The following is a 9700-nucleotide window of genomic DNA, read 5'->3' as shown; positions in this document are numbered from 1 at the left end:
TTATTTTCAGGTGTACTACATAGTGATTTGACAATCTATACATTATGCAATGTCCACCACAATAAGTGTGGTTACCATCTGTCACCATGCTATTGACTATATTCCTTATGCTGTACTTTTCAGCCCAGTGACTTATTCATTTTACAACTGGAAGTTTGTACTTTTTAATTTCCTTTACCTTTTTTGTCATTCCTCCAAGCCCCCTTCACTCTGACAAAACATCAGTTTGTTCTCTGTATTTATAAATCTGTTTCTGTTTTTTGTTTGTAAGTTGCTGATTTATTTTGCTTTTTAGATTCCACATATAAGTGAAATTATAAGATATTTGTATCTCTCTGTCTGACTTATTTCACTTAACATAATACCCTCCCAGTGTATCCATGTTGTCAAAAATGGCAAGATTTCATTCTTTTTTATGGCTGAATAATATTCCATTGTGTATATATACCACATCTTTATCCATTCACCTACTAATGGGCACTTAGGTTGCCTCCATTTATTGGCTATTGTAAATAATGTTGCAATAAACATAAGGGTGTATATATCTTTTTGAGTTAAATGTTTTTGTTTTCCAATAACCAGCAGTGGAATTACTGAATTCTATTGTATTTCTATTTTTAACTTTTTGAGGAACCTCCATACTATTTTCCATAATTCTGCACTAATTTACATTCCCACCAATAGTGTATGAGGGTGCCCTTTCTCCACATCCTTGCCAACACTTGTTATTTCTCATCTTACTGTGGTTTTTGACTTGCATTTCCCCAGTGATTAGTAGTTTAGCATCTTCTCATGTATTTGTTAGTCATTTGTATATCTTTTTTGGGAAAATGTCTATTTGAGTCTTCTACTCATTTTTCAATCAAATTACTTGCTTTACTGTTGTTGAGTTGGTTTTATTAAAGTTTTGTAATTTTTTGGTGTTTCCTATTTTGTTGATTTCCACATTGATTTTTTTAAGGTTTTATTTATTTGAGAGAGAGAGAGAGCATGAGTGGAGTGAAGGGGGCAGAGGGAGAAGCAGATTCCCCACTGAGCAGGAAGCCCAATGCAGGGCTCGATCCTGGGACTCTGGGATCATGACCTGAGCAGAAGGCAGACACTTAAATGACTGAGCCACCCAGGGGCCCTCCACACTGATATTTTTAACTTACTTTACTCTGCATACTTTTTTTTTTAAGATTTATTTATTTATTTGAGAGAGAGAGAGCATGAACGGGGGCGGGGCGAGGTGAGAGGGAGAGGGAGAAAATTTCAAGCAGACTCCCCATTGAGTGCAGAGCCCAATGTAGGGCTTGATCCCATGACCCTAATATCATGACCTGAGCAGAAATCAAGAGTCGGACCCTCAACCAACTGAGCCACCCAGGCACCCCTATAATTGTTGATTTTTCTATTTTTCCCTGAAATTCTATCCGTTTTCTCTTGAGGTATTTTGAAACTACGATATTAAGCATGTACACAATTTAGCAGTTTGTGTCTGCTTGGTAAATTGACCCTTTCATCATTGTAATTGACTCTCTATATCCTCTATAATAGTCTTTTCTCTGAAATCTACTTTGATATTTGCAGTCAGGATCTCCACCCTCAACTCTAAGTCACTAGGTCCCTCCAAACCAATATACGGCACGTGGTGTCCATTAATGATTCTGGGTCATTCCTTTCTGAAGTTGCCAAAGGCAGTACCTCTGCCTCACTTCTCACACTGGTAGGTTTTATCCCCTCAGGGTTTCCCATTCCTCAATCAATTTGCAAGCACCTTTTGAACACCTTAAAATGCATTAGTGAAGAGAATGAATGAGTAACATGACACAGGACACACTTGCAGCTGTCTCCTGGACTTCTTTGCTATGCACTATGAACACAGTAATTCCAAGATGTCAGTTCAAGAATGAGCAGACATCCAGGTTCATAGGACAATTAAAACAGTAAGGATAATATGATAAATTTCTCTTAAAAATAGCTTGTTCAATTAGAAAGAACTGCATATAATTCTGAAATTATGAATGCTTTAAGTGTTCTTTCTTTGAATAATATTAAAGTTGTCTTTCTTGAAGAAATGTAAATCATGTTAGATATTTTTTATTCTTCATTTGAAAAAAAAAGAAAGAAAGAAAAGTATTAATTAAGTCTTAATTCTGGTGCACCAAGAGCTCTGTTCGTATACTGGTCAAATAAATAGAAACTTTGAGATCATTCCTCCAAGGCAGTGGTCTCCAATGGGATAAATATATGCCCCAAGAATTACACAAAAAGTCAATTTGGGTGTGGGAAGAAACTATCAGAACCTACCTTTAAATATTCATCTTTATTTCAGTAGAAGAACGCATACTTTACTCATCTTTAACAGGCAGAACAGCCAGGTTCCCTCCCATGGTCCTTATCAGATGCTTTCTATTACATGGGATTCAGGAAGTCTCCTGAGAGAAAAGTATTGGGAGAATCAATCTGCCAAGAACCCTGAGCATCCCTGCACATTCTGTCTAGATATAACAAGAATACAAGGCCTTGACTATTCTTTATGCAAGCATTTCTCAGGGCTGTACATACAGCAAGCAACCTTGAGAGGTGAAATACTATTTTCCCACAGAAAAAGAGATTTACTACTGTTCACTGTAAAAAGGTGAATCTTCCCAGCTCCCCTATATCTCTACTATATTGCAACCTATGGCATGTGCAGACATCCATTGTAGACCCTCTGCATCACGCCTGTGGTATTTGAGGGACTTGGGGAACTGCTGGAGACATGAAACCCTTGCTATTGCTTTTGTCATGAATAATGAAGTCTGTTGTCTCTCACCCAAGTGGTGTCTTCTGCAGCATCCATGGAACAGTAATAAGCTTATCTGCTAGTTTGCAAGTTCAATAAATTCCTAGGCCTTGCATAGTTCTTGATAGAGGGCTGTCCCCAATACAGAAAAGCTGATGGTGGGGTTTCTTGCTGGTTCACTCTCAGCATATGGTAACATAGTATAGACTATAGGTGCTCCTCTATGTGGATTTACTGATTATATCATCTAGTTTTGACCAAATAACTCTCATAAAATGGGCAAATAGCTTAAAAAGATTCCTTCAAAGAACCTGCAGATTGAAGGTCCTATTAATACAAGCATAGGGAACAGCAGAGAGAATATTTAGTTGGCAGATTCTAATTACTTGTAAACTCTATTTGTCATTTTTCTGGTAATTACCAAGGACAAATTAATCTGACCTAACAAAATTCAGCCACCCAAATTAGTCAGGAAGACCTAAAATATGGATTAAGAACAATTAATCTTATCCTAAATGTCTATTGTGCACTGAGATGTTATCCAGCCAGAATGATTAGTGAAATATTAAACAATGCTTTCTGTTTTTATCTATTATTTTAGTATTTATTTTTATACATGTTTAATAAACCTCACAATGTATTATTGTATTATGTATATTGTAGCATGGTTCATATAATTACCTATTGATCATCATCTACCATCTATCTGTGTGTCTTTTGTTTCTGATAAGGTGAGCAATCAATCACAGCTTTGGAGATCCTTTCTGGAGAGAGTGGCCCACAGACCTACTGAATCCTTTGGTTCTGGAAAAGCTCTTAACTGCTAAAAGCATTAGAGTTCAGAGCACACTGTCTCCTTTTGGGGTAATCTGAATTTATGCACATGGGGACCCTCCCCTTTTCATGTGCCTTTACTGTGGGCATAAAGACTTCTGCACATCAAGTTTGGGAGCACTCCATCATTGCTCCTCAAGGCATTCATAGAGACTGAGTTCTGAAATGATAGAGGCACTACTGCAGTGACACTAAACTCTTTTTCACTGTAACACACGTGGGGGCTCTGATTCACACCATCAATAACCGTCGTTACCGACAGTGAGCCAGGGACTGAGGTAATAATGAGGGATCAGCTTTACTAAATAGCCAGACCAGTATCCTTTTTAACATGAATTAATTTCCCCATAATACAGGTGTGGAAACTGCCAGAATTGTTGGGTAAGTGACTTGTCCTGAGTCACCCAACTGGGGAGTGGCAGAACCATGTGACCTGTGAGGCTCCAGAATCTATACTCCAACCTCTTCTCCAGACACTCTCTTGATGTGTGGACCGTTGGGGAGTGTGGAAAGGCCTTAGTAATCCTGCAAACATGCCCACCAGCTCCTGTCAGTGAATATGAGTATTTTCCCAGCAGACTTTTTTAATGCTGAGTACAGTTAAGCCTGTTTTGTTCATACAAAGAGCCATTTCCTGCTCCAGCCCCAGCTGAGCTGTAGCTGTCACCCACTGGGGTTGCCAGGACCATTACTGCAGGCGCTGACTGGGGTGAACAGATTTCTATTGATAATTCTCAGTTATCTGCATCAGGGTGCACTGTCATTGCACATATAATTTAGCTTTCTGTGGAAGTGCTGCGCCTCCTGTTTTTGTGGGAACACTTAAACCCCAAAGCTGAAAGATGATCAATTTTCTTTTCAAGAGAAGATTACTAATTGTATTCTACAAATATATTAATTTAAAAAAGAGAAATAGAGATTAAATTCCAAAAGTTAAGATACCAAAGAGCATTTTCAGACACCAAGAACATTCCTTCATAAACTGATTGATTGTTAATGATATTAATAAGAAAAGCTCTCACATGAGAGCCATGCAGTGCCTCAGGGAGAACCCTGAGCACATTATCAGATAGGAATTAACATCATGCACTTGTTCTTAGGTATGCTCAATGGTAGAAAAAAATGCGCAGGTGGCAACTGCTGTTTTACTGTGGGGGAGTTTGAAAGTCCTTTCTTGGAAAGGAACAGTAAAGACGTTTAAAGGATTCAAAAAACCTAAAATCTGTGACTCCAGTTTTTTAAAGTGCAGAGTAAACTTTTCTCAAATGTATTTTCTTCAAAATTGCAACTTGTCAAGACCAATACCTGTGAGGGGTGCACTAGTTGTTATATTTGCTGACTTTACACTGTTCAGACATTGAGAATTATCTTCCCTCTCTTTGCATTTTATTAAATTTTCAAGTATTTTAAGTAGGTTATCTTAAGTTTTCATTCTGCTCTTTCTCACCCTCCCCTTTCTTATATTGAGAGCTGCACAACTTTTTCTACCATTAAAGTTTGAGTGAATTCTTAATTTGCTAATAAATATATTTTTAGATTGTTATATACCTCTCATTTCAACCTCTGGGCAAACTTGAGAGAGATGGTATAAGGAGTTCTTTGTAATTTATATCTGTAATATGAAAAATTAAGGCAAAATTTATCCAGAGTTCATATACCATATATAGCCATAAATATTCTTCTATATTCTAGACAAGAGAGATATTTTATTTCTCTTCTATTGTGTTGTTTTCTTTCTTTTTTTTTTTTTTTTTTGAGAGAGAGAGAGAGAATGGGGAGGGGAGGGGCAGAGTGAGAGGGAGAGAGAAAGTCTTCAACAGGCTCCATGCCCAGTGTGGAGCCTGACCCAGGGCTCAATCTCACAACCCTGAGATTGTGATCTGAGCTGAAATCAAGAGTTGGACACTTAACTAACTGAGCCACCCAGGCACCCCTGTTTGGCTTGTTGTTGTTTTGTATTTTGTTTTTAAGATTTATTTTATTTGAGAGAGAGAGAGAGAGTCGGGGGCGGGGAGCAGAGGGAGAGGATCTCAAACAGATTCCCCCCTGAGCATGGAGTGAAATGCAGGGCACAGTGCCCAGCTGTTATAGAGTGGCGAGCATGCATTAGACTTCCTCCCTGCACCTCTGTAGAGTGAACTAGGAAAAATATAATAAAACAAAACCCAGTCCCTCAGAATGAGCCTGAGAACTTTTGACTCTCTTGGCTTTGGTGGCTGAAGATGATGCAACAGGTGGGCACCCTCTCCTGAGGCTGGGCCTGCATTTGCACTCCTTGTGTGGCTGTCAGCTAAATAATAAAGTGATCCTAGAACCCGTGGAGGAGAACAGTATGGCTAGAAACAGATCCATGTGTGTATGGGCTTAGCCTTAGGACAGAGCTGCCCTTTACGCCAAAGGGGGAAAGGCTTCACTGGGATCCTGAGGGTCTATTGTCTGGTTCCCAGACAACCTGATGGAGCAGGTACAGGAGCACACAGGGGGAAGCTAGGTCTGGCTTGGTTCTTGGGTATGACCCTGCCTCGACTTGTAGAGCCCCAGCCTGGGGGCTACAGAGACCTTGTGCTCACCACGCTTCATGTGTGGTTTCTGTGCTGGACTGAAACCGCAGCTGGAGATGTGATAGCCTGGGCTCTGTGGAGGTCGGTTCTCTGCTGCACTCCTGGCCTCACCAAGACTCCCTGCTCCCCCAACCCTGCCCTAGCCCATTGCAGTGCCACATGTACCCTTGCTGCTCTGGCCATCAGGAGCCAGGCTGTGCAGTAGCTGCCATCTGCTAAGCAGATTCCCCTGGTACCAGAAGCCAGGGGCCCTTTGGGAGGACATGGGCTCTGCTCCAGGTTCCCTGAACACAGATGAGAAAGGATGATCCTTTGAAGGACCCAGATGTGAGAAAGAGGGAATGAGGACAGGAGGACCACTTGCAGGCGGCAGGATGTCAGTCTAGAACAGCTGAGCCTCATAAGGAAGAACACACTATAATTTGGGACATGGCTGATCTCCATGATAAACCAGACACTGAGTACCTAAGCTCTCCAGGCCTCTCCACTCACACTTAAGAGACTGCATCTCAAGAACTCCAGGAAGTAACACAGGACTCTCCAAACCCAGTCTCCCATCCAAGATGGCATCTTCAAATCGGCTGCACACACACAGACAGGCAGGTCCTGCTGTCTCCATATTCCAGAGCCCAGCACCACTCTAGGCTGTGAGGTGAGGGGTCTGGAGCTCAAGGAAATGACCTCTGAGAGTAGCTCTGTTTTCCAAAGACAAATACAAATACAACTTGGATTCTCTAAATTATGCAAACAAAAGGAAATTCTAGATTAAAGTGAATCATATCATTTTTCATAGAATACATGCATATTAAATAATGAAATAGTAAAGCAACTAAAGCCCAGAGGCTTTAGATGTAAAATTAAAATGGAGTCCCATGCTGTTTAAAACACATCAGAAGATCATATGAGGAGCAAGTCCAACTGTATTCTAGAGGAGTTTAGGCAAATACATGAAAGGTTATGAGTAAAGCATTACCCCCAAACTAAGGGGGGGACTCATCCTAGTACTTTAAACAGAACTAATATAGTGCAACAATATCTGGTTCCAAAACTGATACTTGCTGCAAATACAAAAGGCAGATCTTGAGCTAAGTAGCCCACCTTCCCATCTGTCCTTCAGTTCTTGGTTATGGTTCCTGTTCCTTCCTCTTTTCATCTATTTTTCTTTTAATCTCAAACTCAAATGCCAAAATATTGAACTGTTTTACATGCTATTGTTTTCTTAGTTTATTTTCTATCCAGCCTGAAATTTCTTTTTAATTTCCTTATTATATAATTAGTTTTATATTCCTCAATTGTGGAATATTTCCATCAGGTACTAGTTTTCATGCTTCAAATGTATGCCCTTCCATACTTTAATGCATATATATTTGCTTTATATTTTTAAATCAGTTTTTACAGTAACTTGATTGCAAATTCTGTTGTCAGCATTTTGTTGTGGTCAGCAGTGAGGAAGGAAAAGGTAGAAGGAAAAGACATAGCTTTTACCCTCAAGAGGCTACAGAGAAACCTTCTCTGACTTCATCAAAAGGAGGTCAGTTTCTTTTTCAGTCTTTTCTATTGACTTCAAATCTATAAGACTTTAAAATTATTTCTTACTTGTATTTGTATAGTTGTGTTCTGACCATCACCACATAGATTGTGAACTCTGTGAAAGCAGCGGCCATGTTTATCTTGTTCAAGGTCATGTCCCTAACTTAGAACTAGCAGAAGCACTTGTGAAAAAGTAAATGAATGCATAACTCAGTTGATCAATTAGTATAAAGAACTTGGCATAAGAATAAAAAGATCTAGAGACCAGATGGAAGAAGCTTTTGCTTATATTTTTAAAGGAAATGTCCTCTGTGTTTTCAAATTATTGCAAATTTAATCAATATTGTTGATGTAGCTCTATTAAAAATGATACTTCTATAAAAGTTTAGAGAAAGAAAAAATAAGAAAAAAGATGTGGATATTTAGCATTCTGCATGTTGGCTAAGAGGCAATTTAACCACTAAGAACATTATTCCATTCCATTGTCATAATATATATATAATACATATAGACACATATGTCATATATAATATATATTTATTTTTAAATTAATTTTATTGGGGTATAACTTAAAGTTAAAAGCACTCATGTCTTAACACTCATGCATAGTATAGTTAGATTAATTTTGACAAATGTATACAGTTGTGTACACACTACCATAGTCATGATATAGAAAATTTTCATTACTCAGAATGTTCCCTCAAGCCCCTTTGTGGTCAATCCTCACCTCCAAACCAATGATTTACTTTCAGTGATTACAATTTAACTATTCTCAAATTTTATGTAAATAAAATCTTATAGTGTGTACTCAGTGCCTGTTTTCTTTCACTCAGCATCTTTTGAGATTCACCCATGTTGTTGTGTATATTAAGTACTTCATTCCCTTTGGTTGTTGAGTAGTGGTACGGATATACCAAAATGTATGTATTCATTCACTTGTTAATAGACATTTGAGTTGTTGCCATTTTGGGACAACTATGAATAAAGTTGTTGTTATGGACATTTGTTACATACAAATTTTGTGTGGACATATGTTTTTATTTCTCTTGTGTAAATTCCTAGGAATAAAATATTTGGGTTGTATGGCAAATCAGTGCCAAACTGTTTTCCAAAGTAGTACATCACTTTTTGAAAATTATTATTTTTTAATTTCAGTATAATTAACGTACAATGTTATGTTAGTTTCAGGTGTACCAAATAATGATTTGACAATTTTCTACATTATTTAATGATTATCATGATAAGTGTACTCTTAATCCCCTTCACCTATTTCACCCATACCCCTGCCCACCTCCCCTTTGGTAACCACCAGTTTGTTCTCTATATTTAAGAGTCCATTTTCTCTTTTTTTCCCTCTTTCTTAAATTCCACATATGAGTGAAATCATATGGCAGTACACCATTTTACATTTTCATCAGCAACATATGAGAGTTCTAGTTGTTTCACATCCTTACCAACATTTTAAGACTTTTTACCAACCCATGAAAAACATCTTTAAAAGAAGGTAAGGTGACCCTCAGATTTAACATGCTAAGCTTTAACCTAGTAAGTCCTTAAGGCTAATGGTTTCCAAGGAGCAAGCTTTCTTTTATGTTGTGCAATAATACAGGTTTGATACAAAAATAACTACACAAAGTGAAAAAAGCCAACAAATATATTGGTATCTTCGCAGCTAAATTCTTAACATTGTCTGATATATATTAAAAAGGAAAATTGGCAAATATTTTAGGTTAAGTACCAATATTAAAAAAAAAACAGACTAAATCCCTAGATTTACCAATTTCATAAAAGAAAATTAACATTTTATAAATTAAAATTTTATGAAATAAATACAATTTTATAAAATTTGTCAATCTAGACAATAAATAACTTGCCCAAGTAACAGACCTGTTAGGTGGGGTCCAGGGGCCACATTCTAAAAAATAAATTTATGGACTCTAGAAAATAAGTTTATTGAGGCAATAAATACCTATGTATAGTGTTACTAGTATAAAATTGTGGTGGA

This window comes from Leptonychotes weddellii, chromosome 14, assembly GCF_054177405.1.
Source record: "Leptonychotes weddellii isolate Sample4059 chromosome 14, ASM5417740v2, whole genome shotgun sequence".
In the NCBI taxonomy this organism is placed as follows: Eukaryota; Metazoa; Chordata; class Mammalia; order Carnivora; family Phocidae; genus Leptonychotes; species Leptonychotes weddellii.
The sequence above is the reverse complement of the archived record's forward strand: the minus strand, read 5'-3'. Positions refer to the sequence as shown.